At 44.5% G+C, this 23851-nt stretch overlaps 1 protein-coding gene across 1 annotated transcript in view; it reads left to right on the forward strand.

The window, feature by feature from the left end:
• sult1st6 (sulfotransferase family 1, cytosolic sulfotransferase 6) overlaps window positions 1–23851 on the forward strand; it is a 60575-nt gene that overhangs the window by 9130 nt on the left and 27594 nt on the right. The window lies entirely within an intron of this gene.

Raw genomic sequence — 23851 nt, forward strand, 5'->3', positions numbered from 1 at the left:
TTGTTCATGGTCGAGAGGAAATATGCCTTTTTCTTTTTATCCACACACACACACACACACACACACACACACACACACACACACACACACACACACACACACACACACACACACACACACACACACACACACACACACACACACAAAATGTTGTATTAGGCCTTGTATTGGTGGATGATTTTGTAGTATACTGTATCTGTCCCATTGTGGCATCTGTGACAGCATAGGCAGCAACATTGAGGCTATATCCATTTTGAAGTTGTCAATTTCCTTCTTCTTTTGTGTTAAAAAAAATAATAAAGCTTATAAGCCAAAGCCAACTCCTCCTTTGGTCGTCTCTCCTTCCAGTTCTCTGCTGCCAATGACTGGAACGAACTACAAAAATCTCTGAAACTGGAAACACTTATCTCCCTCACTAGCTTTAAGCACCAGCTGTCAGAGCAGCTCACAGATCACTGCACCTGTACATAGCCCATCTATAATTTAGCCCAAACTACTACCTCTTCCCCTACTGTATTTATTTATTTTATTTATTTTGCTCCTTTGCACCATATTATTTATATTTTATCTTTGAACTTTGTTCAAACTACAAATCTACCATTCCAGTGTTTTTCTTGCGATACTTTATTTACTTTGCCACCATGGCATTTTTTTGCCTTTACCTCCCTTATCTCACATCATTTGCTCACATTGTATATAGTCTTTTTTTTTTTTTCTTCTACTGCATCATTGATTGTATGTTGTTTTACTCCATGTGTAACTCTGTGTTTTTGTATGTTGTCGAACTGCTTTGCTTTATCTTGGCCAGGTCGCAATTGTAAATGAGAACTTGTTCTCAACTTGCCTACCTGGTTAAATAAAGGTGAAATAAATAAATAAATAAATAAAAATAAGGGTAATTTAACGCCACCTGCAGTGCTGGTGTCCTGAACCAAATATTGTTTCGTTCTAGTATTTTGGCCACTAAATGGCAGTGATACAGATTAAATCCATTTACAAACCAGGCAACCCAATTTGAAGAAGAAGCCAATGCGCTGATCATTGGCTGATCGCTCCCAACTCATCGGAATCCCCACCCAGTTGAGAACTTTGGCAAAAATGTATTATATCCAACTAGAGACCTCTATGGTCATTCTTAGATTGAGGTGGCTTTTGGGAATGGCATTTTGGGGAGAAAAAAATCTAAACATTTCTTGATTTCAATGTCTTTGGGTAAATCTTCTCATTTTAAATCAACTAATAAGGCAGCTTAATAACTTTTTGATTAGTAACACCAATGACACATTTTAGGTAAACTAAGGATTTTTTTTTAAATGGAGGCCCCAGATGCTCAAATATAAGGTCCTTAATTTCTAATGACATATGATTGATAATTTGGCTCACAATTTGATTTCCCTTCATTTAAATAGAGTAGCACCATTGACACTTTTAGACACACCAAATTATCAAACAGAATACTGAAATTTGTGACATATTAAGATTATTATATATATATAAAAAATATATATATATACATAAAATATATATATACATTGGGGAGAACAAGTATTTGATACACTGCTGATTTTGCAGGTTTTCCTACTTACAAAGCATGTAGAGGTCTGTAATTTTTATCATAGGTACACTTCAACTGTGAGAGACGGAATCTAAAACAAAAATCCAGAAAATCACATTGTATGATTTTTAAGTAATGAATTTGCATTTTATTGCATGACATAAGTATTTGATACATCAAAACTATGAAATAACACATATGGAATCATGTAGTAACCGAAATACAAATCAAAATATATATTTTTTATTTTAGATTTTTGAAAGTAGCCACCCTTTGCTTTGATGACAGCTTTCTTCGTATATATTTCGTATATATTTTTTATATTTTTAACCTCAATTTCAACATACTCTTCTGCAACCCGCCTCACCAAATGTGGTATGGATCTGCTATTTTCTATACTTTAGAATCGGAACCCCCAACAGAAGCTAGCCTGCTAACTAGCTACTAGCTAGTAGTCAGTTAGCCACTGGTAGCGGTCATCAGCTAACCTTAGCCCGGTCAACTCCTGCCAGTCTGCACAGCGCGATTCAACCCAGAGCATACCAGACTGCATACCAGACTGCTCCAGATGATCACTCGGCTACGCATGCCTCTCCCTAATGTCAATATGCCTTGTCCATTGCTGTTTTGGTTAGTGATTATTGTCTTATTTCACTGTAGAGCCTCCAGCCCTGTTCAGTATTCCTTAGCTAGCCCTTTTGTTCCACCTCCCACACATGCGTTGACCTCACCTGGATTAAATGGTGTCTCTAGGGTGTCTCTAGAGACAAAACCTCTCTCATCATCCTTCAATGCCTAGGTTTACCTCCACTGTATTCACATCCTACCGTACCCTTGTCTTTACATTATGCCTTGAATCTATTCTTCCGCACCCAGAAACCTGCTCCTATTACTCTCAGTTCTGAACGCACTAGACAACCAGTTCTTATAGCCTTTAGCCGTACCCTTATCCTACTCCTCCTGTGTTCCTCTGGTGATGTAGAGGTTAATCCAGGCCCTGCAGCGCCTAGCTCCACTCCCATTCCCCAGGCGCTCTCATTTGTTGACTTCTGTAACCGTAAAAGCCTTGGTTTCATGCATGTTAACATTAGAAGCCTCCTCCCTAAGTTTGCTTTATTCACTGCTTTAGCACACTCTCCCAACCCTGATGTCCTAGTTGTGTCTGAATCCTGGCTTAGGAAGGCCACCAAAAATCCTGACATTTCCATCCCTAACTATAACATTTTCCGACAAGATAGAACTGCCGAAGGGGGTGGAGTTGCAATCTACTGCAGAGATAGCCTGCAGAGTTCTGTCATACTATCCAGGTCTGTGCCCCAAAAATTTGAGCGTCTATTTCTAAAAATCCACCTTTCCAGAAACAAGTCTCTTACCGTTGCCGCTTGTTATAGACCACCTTCAGCCCCCAGCTATGCCCTGGACACCATAGGTGAACTGATTGCCCCCATCTATCTTCAGAGCTCGTACTGTTAGGTGACCTAAACTGGGACATGCTTAACAACCCGGCCGTCCTACAATCTAAGCTAAATGCCCTCAATCTCACACAAATTATCAATGAACCTACCAGGTACAACCCCAAATCCGTAAACCCAGGCACCATCATAGATATCATCCTGACCAACCGGCCCTCTAAATACACCTCTGCTGTCTTCAACCAGGATCTCAGCGCTCACTGCCTCATTGCCTGCGTCCGTAATGGGTCCGCGGTCATACGACCACCCCTCATCACTGTCAAACGCTCACTAAAACACTTCAGCGAGCAGGCCTTTCTAATTGACCTGGCCCGGGTATCCTGGAAAGATATTGACCTCATTCCATCAGTCGAGGATGCCTGGTTATTCTTTAAAAGTGATTTCCTCACCATCTTAAATAAGCATGCCCCATTTAAAAAATCTGGACCCTCTCTTTCTAAAATTATCCACCGCAATTGTTGCAACCCCTATTACTAGCCTGTTCAAACTCTCTTTCATATCGTCTGAGATCCCCAAAGATTGGAAAGCTGCCGCGTTAATCCCCCTCTTCAAAGGGGGAGACACTCTAGACCCAAACTGTTACAGACCTATATCTATCCTACCCTGCCTTTCTAAGGTCTTCGAAAGCCAAGTTAACAAACAGACCACCGACCATTTCGAATCCCACCGTACCTTCTCCGCTATACAATCTGGTTTCCGAGCTGGTCATGGGTGCACCTCAGCCACGCTCAAGGTCCTAAATGATATCATAACCACCATCAATAAAAGACAATACTGTGCAGCCGTATTCATCGACCTGGCTAAGGCTTTCGACTCTGTCAATCACCACATTCTTATCGGCAGACTCAACAGCCTTGGTTTCTCAAATGACTGCCTCGCCTGGTTCACCAACTACTTCTCAGACAGAGTTCAGTGTGTCAAATCGGAGGGCCTGTTGTCCGGACCTCTGGCAGTCTCTATGGGGGTGCCACAGGGTTCAATTCTTGGGCCGACTCTTTTCTCTCTATACATCAATGATGTCGCTCTTGCTGCTGGTGATTCTCTGATCCACCTCTACATAGACGACACCATTCTGTATACTTCTGGCCCTTCTTTGGACACTGTGTTAACTGACCTCCAGACGAGCTTCAATGCCATACAACTCTCCTTCCATGGCCTCCAACTGCTCTTAAATGCAAGTAAAACTAAATGCATGCTCTTCAACCGATCGCTGCCCGCACCAGCCCGCCCGTCCAGTATCACTACTCTGGACGGTTCTGACTTAGACTATGTGGACAACTACAAATACCTAGGTGTCTGGTTAGACTGTAAACTCTCCTTCCAGACTCACATTTAGCATCTCCAATCCAAAAATAAATATAGAATCGGCTTCCTATTTTGCAACAAAGCATCCTTCACTCATGCTGCCAGACATACCCTCTTAAAACTGACTATCCTACCAATCCTTGACTTTGGCGATGTCATTTACAAAATAGCCTCCAACACTCTACTCAGTACAGTGGGCAGCTGGGAGGAGGTGCTCTTGTTCTCCATGGACTTTACAGTGTCCCAAAACTTTTTGGAGTTAGAGCTACAGGATGCAAATTTCTGTTTGAAAAATCTAGCCTTTGCTTTCCTGACTGACTGCGTGTATTGGTTCCTGACTTCCCTGAACAGTTGCATATCACGGGGACGATTCGATGCTATTGCAGTCCACCACAGGATGTTTTTGTGGTGGTCGAGGGCAGTCAGGTCTGGAGTGAAACAAGGGCTATATCTGTTCTTAGTTCTACATTTTTTGAAAGGGGCATGCTTATTTTAGATGGTGAGGAAATGACTTTTAAAGAACGACCAGGCATCCTCGACTGACGGGATGAGGTCAATATCCTTCCAGGATTCCCGGGCCAGGTCGATTAGAAAGGCCTGCTCGCAGAAGTGTTTTAGGGAGCGTTTGACAGTGATGAGGGTTGGTCGTTTGACTGTGGACCCATAGCGTATGCAGGCAATGAAGCAGTGATCGCTGAGATCCTGATTGAAAACAGCAGAGGTGTATTTGGAGGGCAAGTTGGTCATAATAATATCTATGAGGGTGCCCATGTTTACGGATTTAGGGTTGTACCTGGTGGGTTCCTTGATAATTTGTGTGAGATTGAGGGCATCTAGCTTAGCTTGTAGGACTGCTGGGGTGTTAAGCATACCCCAGTTTAGGTCACCTAACAGTACGAATTCTGAAAATAGAGGAGGGGCAATCAATTCACATATGGTGTCCCGGGCACAGCTGGGAGCTGAGGGGGGTCTATAACAGGCAGCAACAGTGAGAGACTTATTTCTGGAGAGATTCATTTTTTTAATTAGACGCTTGAACTGTTTGTGCACAGACCTGGAAAGTATGACAGAACTTTGCAAGCTATCTTTGCAGTAGATTGCAACTCCTCCCCCTTTGGCAGTTCTATCTTGATGGAAAATGTTGTAGTTGGGGATGGAAATCTCAGAATATTTGGTGGCCTTCCTAAACCAGGATTCAGACATGGCAAGGACATCAGGGTTGGCTGAGTGTGCTAAAGCAGTGAGTAAAACTAACTTAGGGAGGAGGCTTCTGATGTTAACATGCATGAAACCAAGGCTTTTTCGGTTACAGAAGTCAACAAATGAGAGTGCCTGGGGACACGCAGGGCCTGGGTTAACCTCTACAACACCCGAGGACCAGAGGAGGAGTAGGATAAGGGTACGGCTTTAGGCTATCAAAACTGGTCGTCTAGAGTGTTGGGGACAGAGAATAAAAGGAGCAGATTTCTGGGCGTGGTAGAATAGATTCAGGGCATAATATACAGACAGGGGTATGGTGGAGTGCGGGTACAGTGGAGGAAACCCAGGCATTTTGTGATGATAAGAGAGGTTGCATCTCTGGACGTACTAGTTATGCTGGGTGAGGTCACCGCATGTGTGGGAGGTGGGACAAAGGAGGTATCTGAGGCATGTTGAGTGGGACTGGGGGCTCCGCAGTAAACTCAAACAATGATAACTATCCTAAACAACAATATACAAGGCATTATGACATTTGAGAGAGACATAAAGCGAGGCATAAAGCAATCACAGGTGTTGATTGGGAGAGCTAGCTAAGACAACAATGGGTAAGACAACAACAGCTACTCAGCTAAGACAACAACAACAGGGAAAATAGCGATGAATGGGCAGAGAGGGTCAGTTAACCACACACAGGGTCTGAGTTCGAGGCTGGGGCCGACAGATAAACAAAAAATAAACTGAATGGAGTACCGTGATTAATGAACAGTCCAGCAGGCATCAGCTATGTAGCCAGGTGATCATAGGGTCCAGTGAACAGCAATAGATGAAACAGGGAAGCCGCTGGGTAGTCGTTACTACCTAGCAAGCGGGAGACACAGAGTTTAAAGTTAGCAGGCCGGGGCTAGTAGAAGCGCCTTTTCTGATGTCCGGCAAAGGTCGGTTGGGGGCACAGCGGATGGAGTTACGTCGGCAGACCAGTCGTGGTGGTGGAACGGCGGGGCTTCGTGTCGACAAAGGTCCAGGCCAGTTGGTGAAAAAGGTATTGTGGTTGTAGTAATTTCGTTTGCTAGCCGGGAGATGCACCTGGCTCACGGCTAGCTGGTGCTAGCTTCGGGGCAGGGGGATTAGCCACTATAGCCACTCGGTAGCAGCTAGCTAGCAGTGATGATCCGATGCAAAGGTCCAGAGTTTACAGCAAGGATCCGGTGGAGTAGTGGAATTCTAGCCGTGTTGGGGAAGAGTCCGGGAAGAGTCCTGGAGGCATCAGCTGTGTAGCCGAGTGATCACTGAGCGGGCCGGGAGGTGGGCCTGGCTCATAGCTAGCTTCGGGGCTGGGCCACTCTGTGGCAGCTAGCTAGCTGTGATGATCAGGAGTAATGGTCCAGGGCTTACAGCAGGAATCAGTAGTGGAGAAAACTGTCCGATACTGGCAGGCTGGTAAGTTGAATAAAGTGTCTGGTGTCTGTGCCGAAGGTAAGCAGTGGCTGCAGTGGCTGGCAATGACGAAATAGCTAGTAGCTAATTAGCTGGTTAGCTCGTGATGGCTAGCTGCTGATGGAGGTTCTGGCTAAAACGTCTAAAAATAGCGGATCCGTATCAAATTGGGTGAGGCGGGTTACCGGAAGGTATATTTAATTTAAAAATGGAAAAGAGATTGAAAATAAATTGAAATATATACAAGAAAAGACAAAAAATACAAAATGTACAGGGGAGAACGACAAACCACGTCTGCACTGCTACGCCATCTTGCAGTCTATCACAGTGCCATCCGTTTTGTCACCAAAGCCCCATATACTACCCACCGCTGCGACCTGTATGCTCTTGTTGGCTGGCCCTCGCTACATATTGGTCACCAAACCCACTGGCTCCAGGTCATCTATAAGTCTTTGCTAGGTAAAGTCCCGCCTTACCTCAGCTCACTGGTCACCATAGCAGCACCCACCCGTAGCACGCTCTCCAGCAGGTATATTTCACTGGTCATCCCCAAAGCCAACTCCTCATTTGGCCGCCTTTCCTTCCAGTTCTCTGCTGCCAATGACTGGAACGAATTGCAAAAATCCTTGAGGCTGGAGACTCATATCTCCCTCACTAACTGTAAGCATCAGCTGTCAGAGCAGCTCACAGATCATTGCACATGTACATAGCCCATCTGTAAATAGCCCATCCAACTACCTCATCCCATATTGTTATTTATTTTTTTGCTTCTTTGCACCCCAGTATCTCTACTTGCACATTCATCTTCTGCACATCTATCACTCCAGTGTTTAATTGCTCAATTGTAATTACTTCGCAACTATGGCCTATTTATTGCCTTACCTCCCTAATCTTACCTCATTTGCACACACTGTATATAGATTTTTTCCATTGTGTTATTGTGTAACTCTGTGTTGTTGTTTGTGTCGCACTGCTTTGCTTCATCTTGGCCAGGTCGCAGTTGTAAATGAGAACTTGTTCTCAACTGGCCTACCTGGTTAAATAAAGGTGAAATAAAAAACTTTCCTTCCGAAAATTCAAGATAGTAACAAAGGTCTTTCACTGGAAATTGACAAGAAATCGTCTGAACTCCGTTCTTCCATTTCCTCGTGAATTATCTCCTTTTGAGAACGACTGAGGCTGAGTTACGCATTATCACCGTTGAAGATACCGTCACTCGACATGACCATGTTATGAAACAGCTGCAGAAGGACAATGCCTATCTCAAAAACAAGGAAGACCAGATGGAGAACCAGAGCAGACGTAGCAATATCCGTGTGGTGGGATTGAAAGAGGACAGCGAGGGCCGTGACCCGGTCCGTTTCTTCACTCAATGGATCCCTGATGTGCTAGGCATAGTCACTTAATAATGTTTGAATATCATGCATTATTCATCTCATATGTATATACTGTAATCTTTACTATTCTATGGTATCTTAATCACTTAATGTTTACATATCTGGCATTACTCATCTCATATGTATATACTGTATTCTATACTATTCTACTGTAGCTTAATCCATTCCACTCTGACATCGCTCGTCCACATGTATATAGTCTTAATTTATTCCTACTTAGATTGGTGTATATTGGGTATATGTTGTGTAATTTGTTAGATATTACTGCACTGTCGGAGCTAGAAGCACAAGCATTTCGTTACACCCGCAATAACATCTGCTAATCACGTGTATGTGACCAATAAAATTTGATTTGATTTGATTTAACCAACTTCACCAAGCCGCTGGAAATCGAACGCACCCACAGAACCTAAACACCAAAACCCATGCCAGATGAGCCCCTATAGGCCATCCTGATCAGGTTCCTCTGTTTCCAGGACAGGGAGAAGAGCCAAAGGGGACATCACCATCGGTGGCAAGAGGGTCAGCCTTTTCCCGAATATGAGCGCGGATCTCGCTAGACGTCGCAAGCAGTTCAGACCTGCCCCCAAAGCACTGAAGGAGAAGAACATCACCGGCTACCTCATCCACCCTGCGCGGATGAAAGTTCAGTACAAAGGCCGAAGCCATCTCTTCGACACACCGTCAGAAGTGTTCACTTTTATCAAAGAACTGATTCACGAAGGGCTATCCGTGGTATAAGACGCAGTTTATTGTTTTTTTCTTGTTTGTGCTGTCCTGGGACTGACCTGCTGATGTCTACTTGGAACTTGGATCCGTTTACCCCGTGATTCGGTCGCTACAGTTGATTTGGACATTTTCAACTAACAGTTTTTTTTCCCGTGTTGAATTTTACTACATTTACAGAAGATTGTATCTTAGTTTTGTCAATATCCACTTGGCGAAGCAAATTAGTAGGCTTAGTCCCATTGATTTTTCCCCATGTTTTTTTCCCCTTGCTGAGTTTTACTACATTTACAGAAGAGTGTACCTTGGTTTTGTCAATATCCACTGGGCGAAGCAAATTAGTAGGCATAGTCCCATTGCTTTCCCCCCCCATTTATGTTTCTCCTCTCCTGAAAAGAGACTTAAGCAGCCCTTACCGTGGGCAGTAAATATTCAGCCATAAATGTCTATTCACAACGTTTGTTTTCAACTTAGAGAGCTCGTAGGTTTTAGTTTACGCCAAGGTTTAGCTAGTAAGAGCAAGATGGAAAGCGAGCAACAACTTATCTCTACAAGTGTTTTCATGTTTGATTTTTGGGATCATAGTTTAGTCCGACAATCGGGTGGGTGGGGTTTATGTTTTTTTTCTATGTTTAATGTTGTTTCCTTCCAAAAGGTACACATAGGTCACTTCAGTGTTCAAACTAAAGTTGAAACATCACCTGACAATTTTCATATGAGTGACTACCATTCGGTTATATATTTGAAACCCAACCCATGCTTAATCCACATTCAACGTAAAAGGTCTTAACAGCCCGGTTAAGAGGAAAATAGTCTATACATACCTTAAGAAATTAAAGGCTGTAAGAAACATATCTTACAGCCAGTGAACACAAGAAATTGAAGAGGGAATGGGTAGGACACGTTTTCGCGTCCTCTTTTAACGCCAAAGCAAGAGGAACTGCAATTTTGATAAGTAGACACATCCCCTTCTGCGTCAACAACACCATCTCTGATCCCTCGGGCAGGTTTGTTTTGGTGCAGGGGCATATGTTTTCAGAGTCTTGGACCCTATTGAATATTTATGCTCCTAACTTCGATGACCATATGTTTATACAAAATGTCTTCCTTCAGGCTGCTCAAGCACCACCAGGATGACTACTGGCAGGAGAAGATTAACATGTTTTGTTTAGATACAGTCCTTGATGGGTCCTCTGATAAACCCTCCCTTCTTACCAAAGCCGCCAAGCTCACCATGTCATTCATGAAGGATCTCAATTTACTGGATAGCGACTACTCTTTTATTCACACCCACACGACACCCACACACACGCATTGATCATGTTTTGCTATCAACCCAATTGTTTCATGGAGTGTAAGATACCGATTATCTCCCCAGATTGCTTAGTGACCATTCTCTTCTGGTATTATAAATCTCCATTCCTACCGAGATAAATGGAACTAAATTCTGCACTCCTAAAGCAACCTGAATTTTGTGCATTCATCAAAGAGCAGATCAATATTTTGACTTTGACAAACAAACCCTCCGCTCCTGACAGTTTCATTCTTTGGGACACATTGAAAGCCTATCTGAGGGGACAGATCATTTCCTATACTAAAGGGCTGAAGAGAAAACACAGTGCCGAACTGAGTGCCCTTGAATCTGAAATCTCTGAGCTAGAGAAAACCTACCAGAGGCCTGACTAAAGATCAATACAGGCTTTTGGTCAATAAAATGAAATATAATATTCTGAACACATATCAAGCTGAGAGGGCCATCACTAAATCAAAACAGCGTTACTATGAGCTTGGAGAGAAACCACACAAAGTAGCAGAGGAAAGTAAGAGGACAATTAATGCTATAGAAACTCTTACTAATGAGATACCTTTTGACACTTTTCTCTCCTCTCTCAACCTCCCATGCCTGTCAAAGGAAGACAGAGAGAGCCTGAGTGAACAGTTCTCAGTTCCTGAATTGTTGGAGGCCATTAAATCCTTACCTTCTAATAATTCTCCTGGGGAGGATGGCTTCCCTCCAGAGTTCTATAAAGAATTTAGGGAGCTGTTGGTCCCCTACCTTATGGAGGTACTTAAAAAAGCCGGGGAGGACAACTGCTTTCCAGAGTCTTTCTCTCAAGCGGTGACTACAGTAATTCACAAGAAAAGGAAAAACATTCTAAAGTGTGCCTCCTATAGACCAATCGCTCTCCTTAACACAGACTGTAAACTGGTCACCAAGATGCTATCTAAGAGACTGGAGTCATGTCTCCCCCTGTTGGTCAACCCAGACCAGACTGGCTTCATAATTAATAGATTGTCCTCCAATAATCCCAGAAGGTTCTTTGATATAATTCACCTTGCTAACAAAAACAAAGTACCTAGTGTCACAGTCTCCCTCAACGCCGAAAAGGCCTTTGATAGGATTGAATGGCCATATCTCTTTTGCGTCTTGGAAAAGTTTGGTTTAGGCACCGTGTTTGTACATTTGATAAAATCACTACAAATCTCCTTAAACTAGAATTGCTACCAATGGGATTACTTCCTCCTCTTTCTCTCTCTATAGGGGGAACAGTCAAGGTTGCCCAATTAGCCCCCACCTTTGCACCCTTGCCATCAACACCATTGGCTGAGGCCATTATAATGTGCCTTGACATACATGGCTTTGAGGTGGGCCACCATACCCATAAATTATCACTCTTTGTGGACGACCTTATCTTATTTCTAACGAATCCAGAACATTCCCTCTCTCACTTACATAACCTATTACAGTATTATAGTTCTTTCTCTGGATATAAGGTCAATTTGATCAAAGCAAAATCTTACCGTTGTCTGTCTTTGATCATCATACCATCAAGCATAAGTTTCCTTTTAGATGGTCGCCTATGGGCTTCACATATTTGGGCATGATGGTGGATGGTAACCTGAACAACCTCTATAAACTCAATCTGGTCAGCTTGTTGCAAAAGGTGGAGGGTGACCTGTGCAAATGGATGGACTTGCCTCTCACTCTACTGGGTAGAATTAATGTAATTAAAATGAATGTCTTGCCTAGATTTCAATATTTGTTGCAATCTCTCCCCATCCCTGTGCCCGCAGCATTCTTTTTCTCTCTCGACAAGCTGATCAGACATTTTATATGGCACGGCAAAACCCCTAGGGTTAGACTGGACAAACTGACCCTTGATTACGGTCAAGGGGGCTTAAACCTCCCCAATTTCAGAATGTATTACTGGGCTGCACAGTCTAGATTTCTGGCTCAGAGGTTTGACAATGGTCCTTCTCCCTCATGGTTGAACATTGAAAAGTTTGAGGTAAATGAGGACTCTGGGGCAGAATTATTTTACAAATGGGAGAGGAAATCTATAAAAACCACCACAGACAACCCTTTAATGATTAATTCTGTCCTGGCATGGTGCAAACTGCATGAGCTGTTCAGACGAGAGGGATTTCTTTCCCCTAAAACCCCTCTATGGAACAATATATTGATTTCTATGTTTTTCCAGAATAGTAACTTTAGACCATGGTCTGATAAGGGTATTACTCTTCTGGAACATTGTTATGAGGAGGGAATTCTTATGTCCTTCGAACAGCTGAAACAGAAATACCACTTGTCTAACAAGGACTTCATTAGTTACCTACAACTACAACATTTTATTAGGGTGAATCTCAAGGGACAATGGAACCTACCTAAGATGTCACCTATTGAACAACTCTGCCATGCAGACCAACCACTGTTCAAGACCATTTCTCGTGTTTACGATGCTCTTATGTCAGGACTACCACTGCCTGAGCTAATTAAAACCTGATTTAGATGGGGAAAAGATCTGGGTATTAATCTTGATGAGGGACTATGGAGTGACCTATGCAGGGATGGTGTTACTTTCCCAATGAACTCCAGATACAGACTGATCCAGTTTAATTTCCTTCATCAGCTCTATATCACCCCATCTAGACTGCACAAGTTCAACCCTGATATCTCCTCCCTATGTTTTAGATGTGGCTCAGATGAAGGAACATTCATCCATTCCACTTGCAGTGTTCAAAACTACACAGTTTCTGGCAAGGGGTCTGCGATACCACATCCTCAATTCATGGGGCTGCATTCCCTTTAGACCCGGAGGTCTGTCTACTGGGTAACTTGACTAATTCCAATCTTAGGCAAAGCCATACTATAAAGCTAACAGAAATATTGCTAGCGATTGCCAAGAAATGTATTGCCTTGAAATGGAAATCTGATTCCCCTCTTATAGTTGCAATGCGGCTAACGGAAGTTAATAGTTGTATCCCACTGGAGAAAATTACTTACTGCTTGAGGAATAAATCAGAGACATTTTACAGAATTTTGGCAACCTTTTATTGATTATATGGAGAATCTCCCTTCACATCACATTGACTGCATGTCTATATAATCCTATATAATATTTCACACTTAATGTATAATATGTAGCCTACGGCTAATATCTCATTCTTTTTTTATTATGATTTTTATTTGCATTTAAAAAACTTTTGTTTTGCATTTACATTCTTGTCTGTTGTCTTGTAAGGCAGAGTTCCTCTGTCCAGTGTCTGTGTTCTTTTGCCCATCTTAATCTTTTCTTTTTATTGGCCAGTCTGAGATATGGCTTTTTCTTTGCAACTCTGCCTAGTAGGGCAGCATCCCGTAGTCGCCTCTTTACTGTTGACGTTGAGACTGGTGTTTTGCGGGTACTATTTAATGAGTTGAGGATTTGTGAGGCGTCTGTTTCTCAAACTAGACACTCTAATGTACTTGTCCTCTTGCTCAGCTGTGCACCGGGGCCTCCCACTCCTCTTTCTATTCTGGGAAGAGCCAGTTTGCGTTGTTCTGTGAAGGGAGTAGTACACAGAGTTGTATGAGATTTTCATTTTCTTGGCAATTTCTCGAAGGGTCTTGTCTTCTTTCTCGACGAAGAAGAAACCTGCGCCAGCGGGAGATGAAGAGGGACAGATAAATCCTGTAGCTCGGGAGTCCCCAATGTAGGTCTCCATAGCCTTGGTCTCTGGTCCCGACAGAGATTACAGACGTTCCCGGGACGGCGTGGTGCCAGGGAGAAGGTCAATCCCGTAGTCATAGAGTCAGTGCGGCAGCAGGGAAGTGGTCTTGGTACTCATTGGGAATGGCGGAGAAGTCCGGAGCAACTTCCGAGCCCCCAGGAAGATGTCCCGGAGCAGGTTGCACCGACTTCAGACAGTGGGCGTGGCAGAACGGACTCCAGCCCATGATAGCACCAGTAGACCAGTTGATGAGGGGATTGTGTCGCTGGAGCCAGGAGAATCCCAAAACCACGGGAATCTGGGGGGACTTGATGAGCAGGAATTGAATGGTCTCGCTGTGACTCCCTGACACACGTAGGTTGATGGGAGTGGTGTTATGGGTGATCCGACCTATAGAGCGCCCGTCCAGCGCTCTAACATCCATGGGAAAGGAGAGGGGCTGAGTGGGGATGTTCAGCTCGGAAGCCAGTTTGGAGTCCAAAAAACTCTCATCAATTTGGACTGGTTTCCCCACAGCAGAATGACATGAAGAGAGGTGTATGAAAAGGGGTGCGAGTAAGGGAAGCAGAAATGTTCTCTATATGGCCCACCAGAGTACTCTATCCGTCATTTCCACAATCGCCCATCGATGCGGATGGTCAAACCGATGAGGGAGTCAAGATCCGTGGGTAACTCCCGTGCAGCAAGCTCGTCCTTAACCTCCTCCGAGACGCCGTGCAGGAACATGTCGAACAGTGCTTCCAGGTTAGCCACGCACTCTCCGCTGCCAACGTACAAAAATCCACCTCATAATCAGCCACTCTGTGGGCGTCCTGCCGGAGCAGGATTAGCTTCTGGGCAGCTTCCCTCCCGGAGAACGGGGTATCAAAAACCTTCCTCACCTCTCCCACAAACCCCTCCAGACTCACGCACATGGCCGGCTTTTGTTCCCATACGGCGGTAGCCCAGGTGAGAGCCCTCCCAGACATCAGCGTGATGAGGTAGGCTATCTTTGTGCGATCCGAGCGGAAGGAGGAGGGCAGAAGCTCAAAAATGAGGGCCCACTGAGCGAAAAACACCTGACAGGTGCTCGGCTCTCCGTTAAGGCATTCCGGGGGAGGTAAATGGGGCTCCAGGGAAAGTGGAGTGGCCGGTGGGGTGGCGCTGCTAACCGCCGAGTTACTGAGGGGCGGTGGGGTTACCACCATGGCAGGCTGCCTCCCAGACCACCCGCGGAATTGCTCCAGCAGCATGTCCAACGCCCGGTCATGGCGCTCAGTCAACGTTTGGACCCCTCCATAAGACCACGAAGCAATTCCTCGTGCCTACCAATGAAGGCTCCTTGGGAGGAGATGATGTTGCGCAGCTGGCCCGGGTCTGCTGGTTCAGTCATGGCCAGTTCGTACTATCAGGTGTGAAGGTAAGACCCAGATGTGATGCAGACAACGTCATATTAACAATGGATTAATAATCCAACAGGGGCAGGCAATAGACACGTCAAGGCAGGCAGGGGTCAGTAAACCAGAGGTGGGACAATGGTACCGGATGGCAGGCAGGCTCAGGGTCAGAGTAGGCAGAGGTCAATAATCCAGAGGTGCGGCAAAGGTACAGGTCGGCAGGCAGACTCAGGGTCAGGGGCAGGCAGAGTGGTCAGGCAAGCGGGCTCCGAGTCAGGACAGGCAAGGGTCAAAACCAGGAGGGCGAGAAAAAGAGAGACTGGGAAAAGCAGGAGCTGAGACACAAAAATACTGGTAGACTTGACAAACAAGACGAACTGGCAACAGACAAATAGAGAACACAGGTATAAATACACAGGGGATAATGGGGAAGATGGGCGACACCTGGAGGGGGGTGGAGACAATCACAAAGACAGGTGAAACATATCAAGGTGTGACAATAACATGATGCTGCCATCACAATACTAATCTTATTCAATATTATTCACATCTGAAATGGCTGCCAATGGTGCTTCCACCAACTATAAGGACATACAGTACATAATCAATACAACTTATTTTGTATTGTTATTAGAAACATTTTCTATAATTTTTCGTTCCCTTTAGAAATATCGAGTAGGTTGTGCATATCGGTAGGGGAAAAAAGAAAATGTAATCCAAAATGTGAATCATGTCTTTTGGTGTGCTCTCCACCCTCCTCTTCATTGACATTCAAGGCACTTATTAATGTTACATTTTAGCTTATATATACGGAATTTGACAATTATTGATATAGAAAATGCAATTATCTATGTCAATAATTAGAATGATTGATATTAACATTTTTATTATCCAATCAAAAATTGAATTATCGAAACTATAGCTGATGGTAAACCTGAACAATCTAAATATTATCTAATTGATCCTCAGTCAGCAGGTAGGCTATAGCCAGATGAGAGTTGTGTCTCCGGGGGTAGCTTAGGCTACTTTATTGAGGTAAAACACAATTTTCAACAGTGCATTTGATATAAAAAACCTAGCAAATTACATTGGTTATCACTCAACTAATGAAGCCTAATATTGCGCAAGCCATTTTACAAATATTTGAATGCTGAAGGTGAAGCACGGCCTACCTCCTGTTGGTCAGCACGCCAATCAGCACACAGTGCGCAGTTTGACTAGGCTACTGATATTGCCTGGGGTTGTTCAGCATGCAAAATGACTTATTGATAGATGACTGTCAACACAGTTATATGCTTAGTTTAACACTGAAGGAGTGAACGCATCAGTTGCCACAAAAGATGAGAGGTATATTCAGAAGGTAGGAAGAAAGTAATATGACCCCCCAAAAAATGTGAACCGGCGATTCGTAATGTTTGAATCGATTTTCTGACCAATGCATGCATTTGGATCAGTTTGGGGGCCCGCGGACCGATGCACTCATATCTTAAACATTTGAACTGGTGACTTACATCCCTACCTACACAACAGTGGTAGATCACCGACAGCAATGAGACAGCCTATAGGGAGGAGGTCAGAGAACTGGCAGTGTGGTGCCAGGACATCAACCTCTTCCTCAATGTGAGCAAGACAAAGGAGCTGATCGTGGACTACAGGAAAAGGCGGGCCGAACAGGCCCCCATTAACATCGACGGGGCTGTAGTGGAGCGGGTTGAGAGTTTCAAGTCCCTTGGTGTCCACATCACCAATGAACTATCATGGTCCAAACACAACAAGACAGTCATGAAGAGGGCACAACAAAACCTTTTCTGCCTCAGGAGACTGAAAAGATTTGGCATGGGTCCCCAGATTCTCAAAAAGTGAGAATCTGACCGGATGCATCACCGTCTGGTATGGCAACTGCTCGGCATCTGACCGTAAGGCGCTACAGAGGGTAGTGCGTACGGCCCAGTACATCACTGGGGCCAAGCTTCCTGCCATCCAGGACCTATATAATAGGTGGTGTCAGAGGGAAGCTCATAAAATTGTCAGAGACTCCAGTCACCCAAGTCATGGACTGTTCTCTCTACCAGCGCACGGCAAGCGGTACCGGAGCGTCAAGTCTAGGACCAAAAGGCTCCTTAACAGCTTCGACCCCAAGCCATAAGACTGCTGAACAATTAATCAAATGGCCACCGGACAATTTACATTGACCCCACCCCCTCATTTGTTTTATAAACTGCTGCTACTCGCTGTTTATTATCTATACATAGTCACTTCACCCCTACCTACATGTACAAATTACCTCAACTAACATGTACCCCCGCACACTGACTCGGTACCGGTACCCCCTGTATATAGCCTCGTTATTGTTATTTTATTGTGTAACTTTTTATTATTTTTTACTTTTGTTTATTTGGTAAATATTTTCTTAACTCTTTTTGAACTGCACTGTTGGTTGAGGGCTTGTAAGTAAGCATTTCACTGTAAGGTCTACACTTGTTGTATTCGGCGCATATGACAAATACAGTTTGATTTGATTTGATTCCTGGTGAGTCTTTGGAAAATCTCCCTGGTGTTTGTGGTTGAATCTGTGTTTGAAATTCACTGCTCGACTGAGGGACCTTACAGTTAATTGTATGTGTGGGGTACAGAGATGAGGTAGTCATGAACCATTTTTTTGTTAAACACCATTATTACACACAGAGTACACCCCTGCTCCTGCTGCACCGAACGAAACACACCTACAGTAGTAGGCTATTTGTAGAAGGAAACATTTCTGGTTTGTCTCAGGGAATGTAAAACATTTAGGGAGACTTTTAAAATGAGATTGAGTGACGAAGCAGCAAATACAGTGCTATGAAAAAGTATTTGCCACCTTTCTGATTTTTGCATATTTTTTATACTGAATGTTATCAGATCTAGAACCAAAACCTAATATTAGATAAAGGGAACTGGCGTTTACAAATAACAAAAACATGATACTTATTTTATATATGTCATTAACAAAGTTGTGCAACACCCAATTCCATTGTGTGAAAAAGTAATTGCCCCCTTACATTCAATAACTGGTTGTGCCACCTTTAGCTGCAATGACTGCAACCAAATGCTTCCTTTAGTTGTTGATCAGTCTCTCACATTGCTATGGAGGAATTTTAGCCCACTCTTGCATGCAGAACTGCTTTAACTCAGCGACATTTTGTAGGTTTTCAAGCATGGACTGATCATTTTATGTCCTGCCACAACATCTCAATTGGGATTAGGCCTGGACTTTGACTAGGCCATTCCAAAACTTAAAATGTTTAGCTTTTTAACCATTTTCATGTGTTTTAGATCATTGTCTTGCTGCATGAAACAGCTGCACTTCAGGATGGCCTGACATTCTCCTTTAGAATTCTCTGATACAGAGCAGAATTCATGGTTCCTTCTATCAAATCTAATCTAATCTAATTTTATTTGTCACATACACATGGTTAGCAGATGTTAATGCGAGTGTAGCGAAATGCTTGTGCTTCTAGTTCCAACCATGCAGTAATATCTAACAAGTAATCTAACAATTTCACAACAACTACCTTATACACACAAGTGTAAAGGAATGAATAAGAATATGTACATAAAATATATGGATGAGCGATGGTCGAACGGCATAGGCAAGATGCAGTAGATGGTATAGAGTACAGTATATTCATATGAGATGAGTAATGTAGGGTATGTAAACATTATATAAAGTGGCATTGTTTAAAGTGGCTAGTGATACATTTATTACATCCAATTTTTTATTATTAAAGTGTCTAGAGATGAGTCAGTATGTTGGCAGCAGCCACTCAATGTTAGTGATGGCTGTTTAACAGTCTGATGGCCTTGAGATAGAAGCTGTTTTTCAGTCTCTCGGTCCCCGCTTTGATGCACCTGTACTGACCTCGCCTTCTGGATGATAACGGGGTGAACAGGCAGTGGCTCGGGTGGCTGTTGTCCTTGATGATCTTTTTGGCCTTCCTGTGACATTGGGCGCTGTAGGTGTCCTGGAGGGCAGGTAGTTTGCCCCCAGTGATGCGTTGTGCAGACCTCACTACCCTCTGGAGAGCCTTACAGTTGTGGGCAGAGCAGTTGCCGTGCCAGGCGGTGATACAGCCTGACAGGATGCTCTCGATTGTGCATCTGTAAAAGTTAGTGAGTGTTTTTGGTGACAAGCCGAATTTCTTCAGCCTCCTGAGGTTGAAGAGGCGCTGCTGCACCTTCTTCACCACCTCTGTGTGGGTGGACCTTTTGAATTTGTCCGTGATGTGTATGCCGAGGAACTTAAAACTTTCCACCTTCTCCACTACTGTCCCGTCGATGTGGATAGGGGGCTGCTCCCTCTGCTGTTTCCTGAAGTCCACGATCATCTCCTTTGTTTTGTTGACATTGAGTGTGAGGTTATTTTCCTGACACCACACTCCGAGGGCCCTCACCTCCTCCCTGTAGGCCGTCTCGTCGTTGTTGGTAATCAAGCCTACCACGGTAGTGTCGTCTGCAAACTTGATGATTGAGTTGAAGGCGTGCATGGCCACGCAGTCATGGGTGAACAGGGAGTACAGGAGAGGGCTGAGAACGTACCCTTGTGGGGCCCCAATGTTGAGGATTAGCAGGGTGGAGATGTTGTTTCCTACCCTCACCACCTGGGGGCGGCCCGTCAGGAAGTCTAGGACCCAGTTGCACAGGGCAGGGTCGAAACCCAGGGTCTCGAGCTTAATGACAAGTTGGAGGGTACTATGTTGTTAAATTCTGAGCTGTAGTCAATGAACAGCATTCTTACATAGGTATTCCTCTTGTCCAGATGGGTTAGGGCAGTGTGCAGTGTGATTGCGTCGTCTGTGGACCTATTGGGGCGGTAAGCAAATTGGAGTTGGTCTAGGGTGTCAGGTAGGGTGGAGGTGATATGGTCCTTGACTAGTCTCTCAAAGCACTTCATGATGACGGAAGTGAGTGCTATGGGGCGATAGTCATTTAGCTCAGTTACCTTAGCTTTCTTGGGAACAGGAACAATGGTGGCCCTCTTGAAGCATGTGGGAACAGCAGACTGGGATAAGGATTGATTGAATATGTCCGTAAACACACCAGCCAGCTGGTCTGTGCATGCTCTGAGGACAGGGCTAGGGATGCCATCTGAGCCGGCAGCCTTGCGAGGGTTAACACGTTTAAATGTTTTACTCACATTGGCTGCAGTGAAGGAGAGCCCGCAGGTTTTGGTAGTGGGCCGTGTTGGTGGCACTGTATTGTCCTCAAAGGGAGCAAAGAAGTTGTTTAGTTTGTCTGGGAGCAAGACATCGTGGTCCGCGACGGGGCTGGTTTTCTTTTTGTAGTCCGTGATTGACTGTAGACCCTGCCACATACCTCTCGTGCCTGAGCCGTTGAATTGCGACTCTACTTTGTCTCTATACTGACGCTTAGCTTGTTTGATTGCCTTGCGGAGGGAATAGCTACACTACTTGTATTCGGTCATGTTTCCGGTCGCCTTGCCCTGATTAAAAGCAGTGGTTCGTGCTTTCAGATTTGCGCAAATGCTGCCATCAATCCACAGTTTCTGGTTGGGGAAGGTTTTAATAGACTCTGTGGGTACAACATCACCGATGCACTTGCTAATAAACTCGCTCACCGAATCAGCGTATTCATCAATGTTATTGTCCGACGCTATGCGGAACATATCCCAGTCCACGTGATCGAAGCAATCTTGAAGCGTAAACAATCTTGAAGCGTAAACAAGAAAGCAAATGTAACTTAACTAAATTACTATCGCCCCGTAGCACTCACTTCTGTTATCATGAAGTGCTTTGAGAAGCTTGTTATTAAGTATCATATAACCTCCACCTTACCAGACACACTAGAACCACCACAATTTGCATATTTTCCCAATAGATCCACAGATGATGCAATCGCCATCGCACTGCACACTGCCCTATCCCATCTGGACAAGAGGAATACCTATGTAAGAATGCTGTTCATTGACTATAGCTCAGCCTTCAACACCATAGTACCCTCCAAGCTCATCCTCAACCTCAGGGCCCTGGGTCTGAACCCTGCCCTGTGCAACTGAGTCCTGGACTTCCTGACTCCACTACGCTGTTCCTCAACACAGGGGCCCCACAAGGGTGCATGCCTCCTGTACTTCCTGATCACCCATGACTGCGTGGCCATGCACGCCTCCAACTCAATCATGAAGTTTGCAGACGACACAACAGTAGTAGGGCTGATTAGCAACAATGACGAGGCAGCCTACAGGGAGGAGGTGAGGGCTCTGGCGGAGTGTTGCCAGGAAAATAACCTCTCCCTCAACGTCAACAAAACAAGCTGATCGTGGACTTCAGGAGACAGCAGAGGGAGCACGCCCCTGTCCACATCAACAGGACAGCAGTGGAGAAGGTGAAAATCTTCAAGTTCCTGGGCGTACACATCACTGACAATCTGAAATGGTCCACCCACACAGACAGTGTGGTGAAGAAGGCGCAACAGTGCCTCTTCAACCTCAGGAGGCTGAAGAAATTCAGCTTGGCCCCTAAGACCCACAAACTTTTACAGATGCACAATCGAGAGCATCCTGTCGGGCTGTATCACCACCTGGTATGGCAACTGCACCACCCGCAAACGCAGGGCTCTCCAGAGGGGGATGCGGTCTGCACAACGCATCACCGGGGGCACACTGCCTGCCTCCAGGACACCTACAACACCCGATGTCACAGGAAGGCCAAAAAGATCATCAAGGACATCAACCACTCGATCCAAGGCCTATCATCCAGAAGGTGAGGTCAGTACAGGTGCATTAAAGCTGGGACCGAGAGACTGAAAAACAGCTTCTATCTCAAGGCCATCAGACTGTTAAATAGCCATCACTAGCCAGCTACCACCCGTTTATTCAATCTTGCACCTTAGAGGCTGTTGCCCTATGTACTTAGAAAAGTATGTGCATGATCAAGCGCGTGCACACAGGAGGTTCCGTTTAAAAAATAGAAACCCCCTTCAATGTCACGGTTTAATTCATACTCTGGATGGCAGTTTCAAGTGAATTTACTGCTGTATGCTAATACCCCAATTTAAAATCCTGACCTTGAATGCAAACACTGTAACAAGACTGAATTAATTTATGATTTTTTGAACAGGGAAATGTTCCAACCCTAAGCTGAAACATTTAATGCGTTGAACCATCATAATTCTACTGAAAACCTTGCATCGATTAAGGTTCAACATTTTATGCCCCCCCTAAACTGGGTCTGTGCCCCACCTTGGCCACCTCATTCAAAAACGTTCTGAACCCTCCACTGACTAAGCCCTCCAGTGGCGGTCAGTGCCATTTCAAATGAGGAGGACGATTTTTTCTACCACAGCGAATTGGGCTATTACATGACACTCAAATTTTTACCTATACCCATCATGAGGTTAATACAACCTAGCCTGTGAATGAAAGTTTACAATGTAGGTGCACACAGGTCGAGAGACAAATTTGATGTGACAGACAGTGGCACATGGACAGACAGCAACATTCAAGTCTTCCCTGTGGCTCAGTTGGTAGAGCATGGTGTTTGCAACGCCAGCATGGTGTGTGCAATGCCAGGGTTGTGGGTTTGATTCCCACGGGGAGACAGTACAAAAAAAAAAAAAAAAAAAATGTATGCAATGTATGCATTCACTACTGTAAGTCGCTCTGGATAAGAGTGTCTGCTAAATGACTCAAATGTAAAATGTAATACCGCCTTGCACACTCTTGCCTGCATATAGTTGATATTGGGTGTAATCATTAGTCCAACAGTTGCAACACAGAGTTTCTATTGGACAAATTCAGGTATGTTTATTCGCGTTTTGTTTCATAGCAGCCACATCCCTTCGCATGTGGACATCAATGCACAACACATCAGCTGTGACCAGGCGAAAAAACCTTTCCAAGCCAAACCGCTACACACAGCCTACGTCGTTGTCACCATATTAGCTAAAGTAACGTCATAGTCAGCATAGCTAATAGAACTAACGCGTTAGTAAATCCGCTACGGTCATGCAGTAACGTTACAATGTACAGTCAGTAAGCAGTTACACTGGCGGGCCCCGGTGGCAATAAATTAGTAAAACCAAAAGCTTACTTTGACTTGGAAAAGATCCAGTGTTGTGTTGGATAGTCATAGTCAGCTAGCTAACATAGCATCCCTCTGTTTGAGCAGGGTGTTTCAGTAGACTAAACTACAGTGCCTTGCAAAAGTATTCATCCCTGTCACTACTTCCGCCGAAGTCGGCTCCTCTCCTTGTTCGGGTGGCGTTCGGCAATCGACCTAACCGGCTTTCTAGCCATCGCCGCTCCATTTTTCATTTATCCATTTGTTTTGTCTTGTTCCCTGCACGCCTGGTTTTCATTCCCCAATCAATCTACATGTATTTATTCCTCTGTTCCCCATC

Source organism: Salmo salar, chromosome 19 (genome assembly GCF_965601325.2).
Source record: "Salmo salar chromosome 19, fSalSal1, whole genome shotgun sequence".
Classification (NCBI taxonomy): Eukaryota; Metazoa; Chordata; class Actinopteri; order Salmoniformes; family Salmonidae; genus Salmo; species Salmo salar.